The sequence below is a fragment of the Camelus bactrianus genome, chromosome 5, assembly GCF_048773025.1.
Source record: "Camelus bactrianus isolate YW-2024 breed Bactrian camel chromosome 5, ASM4877302v1, whole genome shotgun sequence".
Taxonomy (NCBI): domain Eukaryota; kingdom Metazoa; phylum Chordata; class Mammalia; order Artiodactyla; family Camelidae; genus Camelus; species Camelus bactrianus.
In genome coordinates this window covers 52,924,111-52,940,638 of record NC_133543.1, presented here as the reverse complement: position 1 = coordinate 52,940,638, position 16,528 = coordinate 52,924,111, and the positions used below count along the sequence as shown (strand labels likewise).

General features: G+C 35.9%; 1 pseudogene; it reads left to right on the top strand.

Annotated features, from left to right (window-relative positions):
- Positions 1 to 7,556: 7,556 nt before the first annotated feature.
- LOC105065125 (structural maintenance of chromosomes protein 6 pseudogene) lies at positions 7,557 to 12,298 on the top strand (annotated as a pseudogene).
- The last annotated feature ends 4,230 nt before the right edge of the window (positions 12,299 to 16,528 follow it).

The following is a 16,528-nucleotide window of genomic DNA, read 5'->3' as shown; positions in this document are numbered from 1 at the left end:
AAACATTATCTGACATACATTTAAAAAATTTTCTCCTAGAAGAAATAAAAGCAAGAATAAACAAATGGGACCTAATGAAACTTACAAGCTTCTGCACAGCAAAGGAAACCAGAAATAAAACAAGAAGAAAACCTACGGAATGGGAGAAAATTTTTGCAAGTGAAACCGACAAAGGCTTGATCTCCAGAATATATAAGCAGCTCATACGACTCAATAAGAAAAAAATAAACAACCCAATCCAAAAATGGGCAGAAGACCTAAACAAGCAATTCTCCAAGGAAGACATACAAATGATCAAAAAGCACATGAAAAAATGCTCAATATCACTAATTATCAGAGAAATGCAAATCAAAACTACAATGAGGTATCACCTCACACCAGTCAGAATGGCCGTCATTCAAAAGTCCACAAATGACAAATGCTGGAGAGGCTGTGGAGAAAGGGGAACCCTCCTACACTGCTGGTGGGAATGCAGTTTGGTGCAGCCACTATGGAAAACAGTGTGGAGATTCCTCAAAAGACTAGGAATAGACTTACCATATGACCCAGGAATCCCACTCCTGGGCTTGTATCCAGAAGGAAATCTACTTCAGGATGACACCTGCACCCCAATGTTCATAGCAGCACTATTTACAATAGCCAAAACATGGAAACAGCCTAAATGTCCATCAACAGGTGACTGGATAAAGAAGAGGTGGTATATTTATACAATGGAATACTACTCAGCCATAAAAACCGACAACGTAATGCCATTTGCAGCAACATGGATGCTCCTGGAGAATGTCATTCTAAGTGAAGTAAGCCAGAAAGAGAAAGAAAAATACCATATGAGATGGCTCATATGTGGAATCTAAAAAACAAAAACAGAAACAAAAACAAACAAACAAACAAAAACAAAGCGTAAATAAAGGACAGAAATAGACTCACAGACAGAGAATACAGACTTGTGGTTACCAGGGGGGTGGAGGGTGGGAAGGGATAGACTGGGATTTCAAAATTGTAGAATAGACTACACTGTATAGCACAGGGAAATATACACAAAATGTTATGATAACTCACAGAGAAAAAAATGTGACAATGAGTGTGTATATGTCCATGAATAACTGAAAAATTGTGCTGAACACTGGAATTTGACACAACATTGTAAAATGATTATAAATCAATAAAAAAAGTTAAAAAAAGATATTGAATATAGGTCCCTGTGCTATACAGTAGGACCTTGTTGTTTATCTGTTTTACATTTAGTAGTTTTTATCTGCTAATCCCAAACTCCAAGTTTATCCCTCCCCGCTTTCCCCTTTGATAACCATAAGTTTGTTTTCTATGTCTGTGAATCTGTTTTTATTTTATAAATAAGTTCATTTGTATCATTTTCTAGAATCCACTTATAAGTGACATCATATGATATTTGTCTTTGTCTTGACTTAGGTCACTTGTATGATAACCTCTAGGTCCCTCTATGTTGCTGCAAATGGCATTATTTCATTCTTTTTTATGGCTGAGTAATATTCCAGCCATAAAAAAGATTTTATATATATATATATATATATGCCACATCTTTTGAAGTCCAGTTTTCTGTCAGTGGACATTTAGGTTGCTTCCATGTCTTGGTTATTGTAAATAGTGCTGCTATGAATGTTGGGGTGCATGTATCTTTTCAAATTAGAGTTTTTTCCAGATATATGCCCAGGAATGGGATTGCTGGATCGTACGGTAACTCTATTTTTAGTTTTTTAAGGAACCTCCATACTGTTTTTGATAATGGCTGCACCAAACTACATTCCCACCAACAGTGTAGGAGGGTTCCTTTTTCTCCACACCCTCTCCAACATTTATTGTTTGTGGATGTTTTTATCATGGATATTCTGACCATTGTGAGGCATAGATCAGGGTTCTTAACCTGATGTCTATGGATAGAACCTGAATAGGAGTAAAATTGCACCCTTATTTTCATTAACTTCTAACTGAAATCTCACAACTTCATTAATCATGAATGCAGACAAGCAGCTCCACTGGTGTTTGCAGTGGTTATGATTTTGTCACCAGTAGAAATCAGTGATATGCTCACGTCCCATGGAGAGTTCTTGCAGATATCTTAACTTATCATTTGTGCTCAGCACCTCTTCAGAGTCACAACAGTTAGTAAGCCTGCAGCTGGATCCTATAATGCATCAATAATGAAGCACAAATACTGTTGTATCACAATTTAAAAAAATTTTTGATAACTCCTCTTTGGTGTAATTGGTTTCCTTTTTAATCCCATGTTTTAAAAAAATTGTATGCATTTTAAAGCAATATTTGGAGAAGTCCATAGACCTTATTAGCCTGTGAAAGGAGTCATGACACACAGAGGTTGAGAATCCCTGAGCTCAGTGACCTCTAAGGCTTATCCCTTACCTTTAAATCTATCCTTTGAACAGCTGAATCCAGAAATCCAGGAGAAGGCTGTCAACTAAATTAACCTCACATCGTACAAAGTGCAGTCACCATCCTACCTCGATAGGAATGTAAACACTTGAAGTTGATAGGTCTCTTGGAAAACCAACCTAGAAAAACCTTATTATCTTAATCCAGAGTCATTGTTAAATGCTGAGTTGTCCTGAGTGTCATACTTCCTCAAGAATAAAAAGCCTGTCTCCTGATTGCTTAATCTTTGTCTACTGATGGTCTGATAGATGTGTTCTCTAAGCACAGCCAGGTGAGGCAAGACTGTCAGACCCTGCTTATCGTGAATATATTGCTGCCCCTCTTTCTACACCTCTCTCCCCTACCTTGGCTCTTCTCCCTCCCAGCAGCCACATTTTGGACAAGAACCCCCAACACTCAGACCTGCCTATCACCACCAAGGTCCCAGATGGAGACTTAACCTCCTTCACCCTCTATCAATACAGAGTGATTACAGGTCTCTTTTGTGCTAAGTATTATGGTCAATGGTTATACTAAGCATGAAAATTATTAATACTATGATCACTTAGTATATGCCAGGCACAGTTCTGTGAACTCTCCAGGTATTTATTAATTTAATTCTTACAACAACCCCATTTTATAGATAGGAAAACTGAGCCACACAGAAGGTACAAAGTTCCCAGGGCATGGAAGGAGTAGGACTGGGTTTCAAACTCAAGTACTCTGGTTCTGGAGCCCTCACTCATAGATACTGTGCTAAACTGACATGATTTCTTTAATAAATTCTCTATCTGTTGGTATTGGCATTTATGTTTATGGTTTTTCACTACTAGAAAATTGCCTTCATGAATGTCTTTATACGTAAATAATTTTACACATTTCTGGTTGTTTCTTTAAGGCAAATTTCTACAAGTTAAACTGCTAGGTTAAAATTTTTTAAATAATTTACTAAATTACCGCACAAAAGATTGTAGCAATTTGACCAGAACTGTATGATCCTGCCTCTTCACACCATTGCCAATAAAGGGTATTATTGTTCTGTATTTTAAAAATGTTTGCCAACCTGGTAGACATCACATGATGTCTCACTATAATTTGCATCATAGGATGCAACGTTTTTCGTGTATCAATTGGTCATTTGTATTTCTTCTTTTGACATTGCTTATTCTTTCTTTTGACTATTTTCTTATTTCTTTTGTAATAAATTCTTAACATAGTGCTTTGGAAAGATTTAACCAAAAATAATAAATGCTTGTTCTGTGGATGGACCTAGAGAATATTAATGCTTAGTGAAATAAGTCAGAGAAAGACAAATATCGTATGGTATCACTTAGATGTGGAATCTAGGAAATAATACAAATAAGTGTATATGCAAAACAGATACAGACTCACAGACATAGAAAGCAAGCCAGTGGTTACCAAAGGGGAGAGGAAAGTGGGAGGGGCAAATTAGGGGTATGGAATTAAGAGATACAAACTACTACATATAAAATAGATAAGCACTGGTTTGAGGACTATGATTTGGCTGGTAATTTCCACTATAACAGCAGATAGAACCTGCCAACTATAAAATGAGCTAGGGTATTTTCCATGTTTCCCATCTTTGTTCTGACTCACGTCTTGCCCATACTTGTCTGTGTGGCAATAGTCTTTATTTGGGGGCACTGATGACTTTTTTTTTTTTTTTAATTTGCATGATTCTCCCAGGTTAAACTCATGGGAAGGTGTTCTGTGGAAATGTATAATGATCTAAAGTCCAGCCTTAGTGTTCTGGTTTGACATAGACATTGAAACCGAGAAGAATACATTCCTATACGCTGCCCTTAAATAGTTTTCCAAGATTAAATTTAGAATACTTTACATTGATTCTAGAGTGGTGTGGCTTCAGGAGCAAGGATATTTGCCATCATCCTTAAATTTTTAGTGGGAGCCTTTGATTTGATACTTCTCCATAAGCACTAGAATGACTACTTTAGTTGTTCAGAATGTCCTCTTTATTACTAAAATCCAGCTGTAAAGAATGAGAGGTTATTTTCTTTGGATGGTCTCCTTTCATACATCAAAAGTGAAACTTAGAATGGAATGATAATTCTATTAATATCCTGGAAGCAGACTTAATCAAAAAGTTTTGTATATTTGAGCTACTTTTATCTGTTGGGCAAACCACAATCTCTCTGTGCCTCACTTTTTACTTAGGGTGAATTAGGGGAATAATCGAGGTATTCAAAATTCCTCTAATCCTAAAATAACTTAATCTTTTAAAATCGGTATTTACTTGTGGCTCAAATGTTTAAAATGGTTATTAGTATTTTCCAAGGGCAAGTGCTAAAGAGCACATATGTTGCAAGATTAATAACTTGAGATTAACCGTCAAACTTTCTAACCACAGGGTTAAGGCTATATGCTTAGTTTGGATATATTCTGAAGTAGAATTGTCAAATTCTTTTGCAGTTTAATCAAATATAATTTAATCAGTGGCTCAAACATAGGAAGTATAAGAATATATTCTGTTGGTCAAATACACAAAATTATTGGGCCCCCAAAGACTTAAAACTCTTTAAAGTGATGTGAGTATGAACTAGCTTTACTTTGAAAACAGTCTACCTTAGATACTCTAGGGTCCTAAATTGAAAAACCTGGATGACATAAAAATCTTTTGCCCTTGTTTGCTTTCAAAGGAATTTACTACTATAATTCTAAAACAAGAACAGAGTTCAGTTCAATTAACAATGTACTAAGTTAATGATTAGTGTTTATATTCTTAAGGTTTAGCTATATTTAAGTTTATGAATGCTGAAGAAACTGGGCTAATTGTCTATCATCAAAGTATCACTGGAAAGTGCTATTAGCTTTAAGGGCAGAGGAAATAAGATAATGGATCTGTTACCCATTTTAGCTGCATACCTTCAAGTCCATGACATCTAATCTATTATAGGACTTCAGACTTGTATGCTTATTTAAATTAATTTAACTAAATGATTCACAAGGTAATTGACTAGATTAAAAGTTCGACAGTAATAAATCTTTGTAAAGTTTGGTTCTTTATAGAGAAAGAAAAAGAAAGCCTTTCATATGTAAAGAATAACACTTGGGACACTTGAGAGTTGCTTTATGGTAAGCATTTGACCAGTTTTGCTTAATATTCTATGTGTACTTTTAAAACTCTACTTTTTATCCAAACTCCATAAAATCTCCTTTTTTAATGGCTCACTAAAATATTTAAATTGCAATCACTGCATCTATTCTTTGTCAAAAAACCACTGTGGTATATTTCTTTAAAACTGCATAAAGCAAATATTCTATCTTTATTTCAGATTTATAAACAATATTCTTTGAACAGAAATACGGCAGTAAGGCAACAAGACCTTGCAAACTTTAGGATTTTTAAAAAATTACACGGAAAATACAATAGAAAAAAAAAGACAAAGACTAGGAATATAACAGTTCACAGAAAAGGGAATATAAATTTATCTTAGATGTATAAAAAGGCATTCAATCTCACCCATGGTGAAAAAATACAAAATGAAATTAACAAAATATCAATTTCAACTATTAGATGGATAAACATAAAAGTTCTATAATGCACTTAGTGACAATGTGGAAATTTAGGCATTCTCCTACATTTCTGGAATTTCAACTGATACAAACTCTAGGCTGGGAGTGGGGGGTGGGGCATGTAATCCAGTAATTCTATTTCTAGGAATTTATAATATAGACAAACTCACATAGATGTGAAATGGCCCTGCAACATTGTAATAATAAATAATTGGATAGAATCTAAAGGTCCACCATTGGGACTGGTTAAATTTTATATAATAGATTATCATTTTTCATTATAAAAGAATGAAAGTCTCTGTATGTACTGATCTGAAGCAATATGCAAAATATATTGTTAAAGACTTCCAAATTATATTATGGCTGATTAGGTGCACAGAGGGACCCTTCTGCTAAGGAACTAGACCTTGGATAGAACACATCTGTTTGAGGCATTGTTGGTCTCTCAAGAGATAGGGGAGGTCTCTGAAGACCCTTTCCCTTCAAAAACTGAAATAAAACCAGAGTTATTCTAAGGGAAATAATAGTGACACTGCTATCAGGGTACTTAGGTTTTGGCCAACACAGGCTTGGGAAGGATGAACTGAGCCAAGACCTGGAAGTCGTCCCAGAATGATGGCATCTTTGGTTATAGACAGAAGGAGAAATAAATCCTGTCTGGAGGAGAGCTTTCCCAGTTTGGGACTATGGGACTCTCACAGATTAAGATCAAGAAATGGCTCATAATCAAGATCATCAAGCTTATGAAAAGGCAAGGCAAGGTACCATCAGTGAGAATCTGCACAAACAATAAACAAAATATAGAAAAACAATGATTAAGGTGTTTAAGAACACAAAATCCAGTCCTAGGTAGATTAAAGCCTAGATAAGAAAGGCAAAACTATACTGCTCTTAGAAAAGAATGGAGGAGAGTATCTTCATGGCCCCAGGACAGTAATGAATTTACAAAAGGAGATACAAACAATAACAACTATAAAATAAAAGACTGATAAGTTTAACCACATTAAAATTAAGAACTTCTGTTCCTCAAAAGACTCCATTATTATTAGGTATTATTAGAGTTAAAAAAGAAAGAAAAAAGACAGGAGAAGGTATTTGCAATACATATACTATGTATTTGCAATACATATTAGGAAAGCCTAATAAGCATTACTATTACAAACTGATGGCAAAACAGCCAAAAAGGAAAATGGGTAAGAGACTTTAATAGGTACTACACAAAAGGTGATATCCAAATGACCAGTAAACAGACATTCCCTTTAGTAGTTAGGGACGTACACATTAAAACCAAAACAGGGATGCACACCTATCAGACTGGAAAATAAATTACAAGTCTGACAATATTAAGTGTTGGAGAGAAAATGGAGAAGGAGGAACATCCAAACAAAGCTGGTGAGATGGCAAATTGGTATAATATTTCTGAAAGATCAGGTGGCATCCAGGAAAGTTGAACATATATGTAACCTTTGACCCAACACTTTAAATCCAAGATCTATATGTTAAAGAAGTACTTGCAGATGTGTATCTGGATGTATGTATAAGAACATTCAACCGTGGTATTGTTAGTAATTGGCCCAAACGGGAAACAACCCAAATGCCCACCAACAGTAGAATGGATAAATATATTTTGATACAACTGAGTATTATACAGTAATAAAAATCAGCTGAAATGCAACAAAAGGAACAAGCTGCAGATACATACAACAACACAAATGAATCTTACTTATCTAATGTTGAATGAAAAACAGGACACAAAACAATATGTACAATGTGATTATATCTTTAAAGTTCAAAAAGAGGCAAAGTAAGCCCTTTTGTTTAGAGATGCATACGGAGGTAGTACATTTATAGAGGAAAACAGGGAAGTTACTATATGTTAGGGCAATAGTTACATCTTAGGGGAGAGATAGACTTGTGATCAGAAAGGCATACACATGTGGCTTTTCCAGTGCTAATAATATTCTATTTCTTGACCTAGAAGATGGGTTATGTGGTTGTTTTGTGGTTATTTTTTGAATTATGTTTTTTTCCACAATGCATGTTATATTTCACAGTTTAATTTTTTAAAAAAGGAAATCACCACTAAGATAAACAAGCCACAAGAGAGTACCAGGAATGAACAGGAAAATTTGGGGGAAAAGTAGAACTTTTCAAGTGTACATGGAGAATTAAGCAAAATTAACCAAATACTGGACCACAAAGCAAGTCTCAACAAATTTCAAAGAACTAACATGATATGGAGCATATTCTCTGACCATAGGAGAATCAAGCCAGAAATAAATAAAATTAGAAGTAGAAAATTCACACGTTTGTAAATTAAGAAGTATATTTCTAAATAGTCCATTTTTCAAACAAGAAATCATTAAGGATATTAGAAAATTTTTATAACAGATCAATATTAAAAATACAACCTGTCACCACTTGTGAGATGCAATAAAAGCCATGCTGAGAGGGAAATTTATAGCATAAAATACACGTATTAGGAAAGAAGGAAGACTGAAAAACTTATGATCTAAAAATCTATCTCATGAAATTAGAAAAACTGCAGAGGCAAGCGTGGAGCATGGGGGGTCAGGGGACAAGCACATCATTCCCAGAGGCCAGTGGCAGCCAGGAGAGGTCAAGATGCCCCCAAGAGGTCCTCAGCATAGGGTGACACTGAGGAGACTTCAACTTGTTCAAGGCCTGATGGGCAAAAGAAAGGAAGATTTCTTCTTTCCAGAAAAAGCCAAAGACCAAAACAAGGGTTGGAGGATCTTGACAAAGATGGTGATGTAATGCAGTTTCTTTCACTAATGGTACTTCTAACTTTGCACAGAAGTTGGAATAATTGAGAATTTTCAGCTAAGAAACTGCATGGGTCCTTCAATGCTTGGATCCCTTAAATTTGGCTCCAATGCCAATCTGCTTGTTGGCAACAGTGAAACTCAGCAGACACCTCAGTAACATTAAGGAACAGCAGAGGTGATGTCTATAGAATAAATGTGTCCAATGACTCTATAACTGTGCAACATCCCACCAGCATGGATGAAGTTGATGTTATACACTAAAACATGAAACGGGAGCCATGGTTTCTAGTAAGAGAGAAGAGCTGATAGCAGTTCTCCATCATTTTAGCAGATGGATACACGGTCCCTGTTTTAACACAAGAGATGAACAACCAGCTCTTGCTGCTTAAAACTGAGGGAGACAAATACAAATTCTCCATGAAAACAACCCAACTTGAACAGTTGAAGGAAGATTATTTATACATTATGGAAACAAAAGAAAAAACAAAGGAGTAGATAAGTCAAGGAGAAGAACAACTTACTGAACTAAAGCACCACTGTTTAGAGAAAAAAGAATGTTTTCAAAGTATTGCTGGTTTAAATACGATGAAAGTTAATTTAGAATACTTGAAACGTGAAATGGCTTGGGCAGTGGTCAATGAAATTGAAAAACAATTGAATACTATCAGAGATAATATAAAAATTGGAGAAGATCATGCTGCTAGACTTAAGTGGAAGAACAGCAGGTCAAGCGTAATGAAGCAGAAAAAAATACAAGGATATTCAAGATAAAATAGAAAAGATAAGTCAAGAGACAAATGCATGAACACCAGAATGTATGGGATTGAAAGCAGATGTTACTCCTAAGAAAAGGGCCTGTAATGAAGCTAAAGTTTTATATAAACATTTCCTAAAGGCGTAGAGAGCATTAAAGAAAGGTGATGAGCAGCAGCTTTGCAAAAGAATTGAAGAATTAAAGAAATAAGTACCAATCAATCTTTGGAACCTGAGCATCTGGAAAGGAAAAAAAAAAAAACAAACCTTAAAAAAAGATGGTTAAAAGAGGGTATAAAGGCCTTACATGATCAAGAAAATTGTCAATCAAGAGATGGAACAGTTTTAGCAAGCCATAAAAAGGGACAAAGAAGAACATACCAGAATTAAGAGAGAAGACTTAGATGTGAAGCACATGCTGAACTATAATCAGAGGCAACTGAAAGATAACTAATACTGATGGACAAAACAGATTTGGCCCTCGTGTTCCAGCTCTTCTTGAAGCCATAGAGGATGCTTGTAGATATGGACATTTAACTCACAGACCTGTAGGCCCTCCAGGAGCTTGCATTCATCTTCGGGACCCTGAGCTTGCTTCGGCTGCTGAATTTTGCTTGAAACGACTTCTGCAAACCTATTGTTGCCAACAGTCATGCTGATGAACAAATACTTCAGGCACTGATGAAAAGGTTTTATCCACCAAGGACCTCACAGCCACAGATAATAGTTTCTGAGTTTTGGAATAAGATGTCTGATGTTAGACACAGAGCTGCTTATCATCCAGAGTTTCCAACAGTTCTGACAGCTTTAGAAATAGAAAATGCAGAGGTTGCAAAGAGCCTAACTGATATGCAAGGCATGGAGACAGTGCTACTAATCAAAAACAATTGTGTAGCTCATGCAGTAATGAAGTCCCAAAGCCATCCAAGAAGCTTTTACTGCTGATGGTGATCAAGTTTTTGCAGGATGTTATTATTCATCTGAAAATACAAGACTTAAGTTTCTAAGCAGAGATGTGGATTTATTTCAAAGTGACTTGGAGAAGGAGATTGAAAATAAACCCAGATATTAAATCTTTAGCAACATTTGTCTGTCCTTGAAAAGGATATTAAATACAATGAAAATTTTCTTAGAAGGAGCCAACTACATTATAAGGAGTTAAAAGTGAAAATTAAAAAAAAAGTAATTCTAAAATTTGGGAACTTGAGAATGTAGAAGAATATAAGTTTATAGATATTGCAACCTTGGAAGATGAGGCTCAGGAAAATAAGATAAAAATGAAAATGGTTGAGAAAAATATGGAACGTCTTAAACATCTGAAAATAGAAGCAGAAAACAAGTATGATGCATTTAAAATGAAAAATAATCAGCTAGCAGATCCACTTAAGGATGAATTAAACCTTGCTGATTTTGAACTGGATAACCAAAACAAGGGAAATGGCATTATAAAGAAGAACAAAAAGAACACTTGGATACTTTAAATAAAAAGAAATGAGAACTAGGTATGGAAGAAAAAGAACTAGAGGATAAAATGTCACAAGAAAGGAAGACAAATCTGCCCAGAGCGGACAGAAGAAAAAAGTTTAGCATCAATTCTAGATAAAGACATTAATAGATTAAGACAAAAGATGAAGGTAGACTATGCTGATCATGGAGATCAAGAGGAAATGATGAGACAGTACTAGGGAGTAAGAGAAACCTATCTTGACCTGGATAATTAAGGGCTTTTAAAAGGTTTATTAAATTACTGGAAGACGTAAGGACACATCAGCAATGTAGGTGTTTGACTTTACAATACAGATTGTACTTGGACAAGTTACTGTCTTAGCAGGCCTATTGTGGAAAAATAAATTTTGATCACAAGAATGAAACCTTTATTATATCAGTTCAGTCTGGAGAGGGAAACAAAGCTGCTTTCAATGGCACGAGGGCCTTATCTGGAGGTGAGTGTTCTTTTTCCATGGTTTGCTTCATTCTTCCTCTGTGGCCTATTGCTGAATTTTCTTTCAGATGCTGGCTGAGTTGGATGTCCACATGATATGCTTAACCAAAGAACTGTAATGGACATGATACTCAAGATGGCAGATTCCCAATGTTTCAGACAGTTTATCTTGCTTACTCCACCAAAGCATAAGCTCACTTCCGTCAAGAACTGATTAGAAGTCTTCAAATGTCTGATCCTGAAATAGGACAAATCACATTGCCTTTCTGACCTGTGACTTGAGAGGAAGAAGACTGGAGTTGATTTGTAACTTAAATGCCATGTCCTCAATGAAAGATTTGTAAAGGGAAAAAAATTCAGGACTATTCGATGAAATAAAATGAAACTGAAGATATTCTAAAATAAAAGGAACGCCTTTATATATCTGACCACAATAAAATATGTAAATAAGCCTAGAAAACTAACTACAATCAGCAATTTTAAATTACTATTTCTTTACTTCGAGGAAATCAATTTCATAGTACCAATTTTAAACCTTTTTTTAACTGTCTACTTTCATAGATTCTTTTTCAGAAGTAAAATTTTGTAAATATGTACATATATGTATCTGTTTAGTTTGGGTTTATTTCTATCGTATTTTGTGGGAATTAAAAGTTTGAACACCTAAAAAAAAGAAAAAAGAAAAATAGCAGAAATAAAACCCAAAGAAAGTGGAAGAAAGGAGAACATAAAGATAAAAGGAGAAATTAATGCAATAAAAACATACATATGATGGAGAAAATCAAAGATACATCTTTGAAAAAAGCTAATGAACATAATAAACTTCCTATGAGACTAATCAAGGGAAAAAGTAAAAATATCTCATATTACCACAGCCTGGACCACCTGTGAACTGAACTTCCAGGTGCTTCACATGTGCTTGCCTTTATTATAAATCCTTTAGATGTTAAACGATCACAAAAGGATATTATAAAACAACTTTGTAACTTTAAAATTTTAGAGGAGAGGGACAGATTTCTAGCAAGGCCTAACTCTCCAAAATTGACACAAGAAGAGAGAGAAAACCAGATAATTCAAAAATTCTTAAGCAAATTGAATCTGTAATTTAAAACCTTCTCAATGAAAGGATGAGTTTGCTTCTATTATTAGTATTTTCTCTTGGTCATTGGTCACCTTTTTCTTCTTTACATGTCTAATAATCTTTTATTATATGACAGACTGTGTGTGTAAAAGAAGAAAGCTCCTGCTGATATCTCCCATAGTGAAGGGTCCCCCTTTCCTCAGTTAGGCAGATAGAGTGACAGACAGATCGGCTCAATCCAGTCAGTGATTGAACTGGGTTAGGGTTTTTGAGTTTGTAAGGTCTGTTTCCTTAGCCCTGTAGCTCCATCCTTTAGAGGTTTGAGTTATCTTTTTAGCATCCAACCCCATTATCATGGCCTAAATTGTGTGTCCCCCCCTCTATTTATATGTTGATGTCCTAACCCCCGGTATCTCAGAATGTGACTGTAGCTGGAAATAGGGTTTTTAAAGAGAGGTAATTAAGTTAAAATGAGTTCATTAGCATGAGCCCTATCCAACATGAAGGGTGTCCTTATAAGAGATTAGGACACAAATGCACACAGAGGGAAGACCATGTGAAGACACAGGGAGAAGACCACCATCCAAGGAAAGAGACCTCAGAAAAAAGACCACCATCCAAGGAAAGAGACCTTAGAAAAAAACAACCCTGCTGACACCTTGATCTTGGACGTCTGTCCTCCAGAACTGTGAGAAAACAAACTTTTTTTCTAGGCTGCCCAGTCTGTGGTACTTGGTTATGGCAGCCCTAGCAAACTTGTACACCCACATACATACACCTGAGGAGGAGACTAGCTGTGAATTTGTGAAAGGCTTCTTTCCCCTAGTAGGATTTTTTCCTTTGAGTACCACAAGACAGTGGGTGATCACAATCTACCTTTCTGGCCCAGCACCCAGCTTCAGACATCACTCTCAGGCAATATCTCACAGGGAAAACCAGCCTTGCATTTGGGCTCCTCGAGTTTCTAATAGGTCACACCAGCCCTGTATTATTATTAAAAGTTCTGCTGGCTTCTTTTTCTTCTAGTATGGTCTCTGCCTAAGTCAAGCCCACCAGGGAAGAAAACAAAGACAATTATTAGTTCACCTAGGAAGGATTCTTACTGTTCTGGAATTTCAGTTCACCTGAAATTTGATTTCTTCTGTATAGCACAGGGAACTATATTCAATGTCTTATAATAACCTTTCATGAAAAAGAATATGAAAAAGAATATGTGTGTGTGTGTGTGTGTGTATACACACATGACTGGGACATTATGTTGTACACCAGAAATTGACACATTGTAACTGACTATATACTTCAATTAAAAAAATGAAATTTGAAAAATACCATTTATAATAACACCAAAACATATCAAACATCTAGTAATTAATTGAAAGAAAGATAAGCAATGCATCTATACAGGAAACTTGAAAACATTTTTAGAGAAATTGAAAATGACCTAAATAAATGGCAGGATTTATTCTGTCAATATTTTAGAAGACTCAAAAATAGTGAAGATGTCATTCTTCCCTAGATTTCTCTATATAGAATCAATGTAATCCTAATCAAAATTGCAGCGAATTAATTTTTTGTGGAATTGACAAGTGGATTCTAAACTGTAAGAGTAAAGAATACGTCAAGGGTCAAGAATGACTTTGTAAGCCCCCTTTGCCTGCCCACACCACCCCTTACCATCTCACGCTATAAACGAAATTCAAGTTCAGGTGGATTGTAGCTCTAAATGTAAAAGATTAGGATCAGAAAATGATTGCCCAGAAAAGACCCAGGAAAGGAGTGAGAGAGGGATTTACTTCTCACTGTTGAACATTTAAAATTTTGTACCTGAAATGGAAATGTGAGGAGTCCAGTTACAATATATCGAAGTGACACTGAAGATATAGTGGCTAACAGTAACTGGTGTTTTAAAGAGATCTAGACTCCTTTCTTGAAATGCAGACCCAAACTTGGGAGGGACACCATCAGAAATCATTTCAAACTAAGTTTCTCCCTTTGTGATAAGGACCTTGAGGTCCTTAGCTTTGATTCCCAGGTTTCCTATCCTCAGTAATATCCCAAATGGGACATTTCCATCTGCCTTCCAACACCCTGGATACATTAAGGACATCCTCATAGTCCTTTATGAGACTGGGCTGTTCTGCTGCTAAAAAAAACAACTTGGCAAATTCCCCTCCATTGTGATTAATCTGTTAATTCTCCTTGGATCACCAATATATTTTTCAAAACTTCAAAGATGAGTAAATGTCCTAGGTATTAAAAAACACACTAACTGTAGCACTATACCCCAAATGACATTGTTTATTAGAATGACTGTCAGAGACCATGCACTTTTGAATTCACCTACATGTAGCATTATCACTCATCAGAATTTTAGAATAACATCAGCAGACACACAAATTCTTCAGGATTTTTTTTTTAATTTTCGTTTGTTTTGGGGGGTAATTAGGTTTATTTATTTATTCTTAATGGAGGTACTAGGGATTGAACCCAGGACCTTGTACGTGCTAGGCAGGCACTCTACCACTGCACTGTACTCTCCCCTTAAAGTGTTACTTCATTAATCTGTATGTAATTTTAGTATTCATTAACACGGACATTTTATTACTAGTTGCACTTCCTTGCATAACATACGTTTCTTCTAGCAGGCATCAATAGTTATTAAAATGCATCTTGTTTTATTCCTGTGTCATTAAAGGCACAATTAGCAGTGCTGTTCTTTGAAGACAGAGCACCTAATGAGTTCAATGATCAAACGCATGAGCCGGTCACAGAGGTTGCTGTGTCTAAATGTTTCAGTCTTTATAGGCAGGAACGTCCCTACAATGACTCAAAAGCATTCTTGGGCATTTCTGTGTAGTCTATTAAGTTCAAAATGGGCAACAAATATTTATTATAGCACATTATCAAAATTCTAAGATAGATTCTGAGACAGAAAAAGTGAGTACTTGCTCAGAAAGTCATACAAGCTTGTAACAGGGCACTTGTGTAGTGTTTTAAAATCAGAATTAAGGGCCACCATTTAAAAATTAGAATACTTAACATAAGTTAAGATTTGTACCCTTAAAAACATCGTAAGACCTGGCAACACTGATTCTTGTAGAAACATCTCAGATATGTATGAAATCTGGGCCTGCTGAGGGATGTCAAACCCAGGGAACTGACCTTCTCTTTACCTCGTCTCACAGTAGAAACCAAGGAATATGCTGGGTCTGCTTTGTACTGGTTGTACCTGGTTAACAGGAGGCACAGAGCCAGAGTCTCCAGAATCAGGAAAGTATAAAATTCCCCATGACAAGGCAAAATTGAGTGGCTCATGCCTGGAGGAAACTCACGTGCATAAGTGGTATCTTCATCAGCTGTACATCCTTGTGAAAATTTGTAAAGCCTGTACCTTCAGCATGCTTTGTGGTCCCCTGCATTTTGGAGGTAATCTCTGTAAATTTTCACACACTTTTCTATTACAAAACTTTTGTATCCTCTAACTCTCTCTGTTGGTATCTTTGTATCACTTTTCTGTCTGATGATACAGCTTGATGTCAGAAATGGGACTGACAGAAAGACCCTAGACCTTAAAATGGCTGGGTTGATTTGAGGGAGACATAGGCAAATTGGAACACAAAATACCCTGGAATACAAGGGAACAACAGGACCATCTTTGGCATAGGGAACTGTAAATGGTTTGTAGATGAAAATGAGAAAATGTTTCAACGGAGTGTGTCTATTACCTCCTTGATTATGAGAAGCTGGCGTTCTAGTTGAAAAGAAAATACAATATAGAAACAGGCAGATTTATAATTTCCTGGTTACTTCTATTAGATCTGGGTAGGGGGACCATGCTCCCAAGAGGTTTATGCCTGTTGTCCAGGAATGATTAGTAATGTTTCCTTTCACTCTCAAAAGTGTCTGTGTTTGGACAATAGGCTATATGATCACTCTAACTCCAGATAAAGTGGCAGAGGCACCTGAGACTTTCCAGAAGAAACAGAAATGGAAACCAGTGGA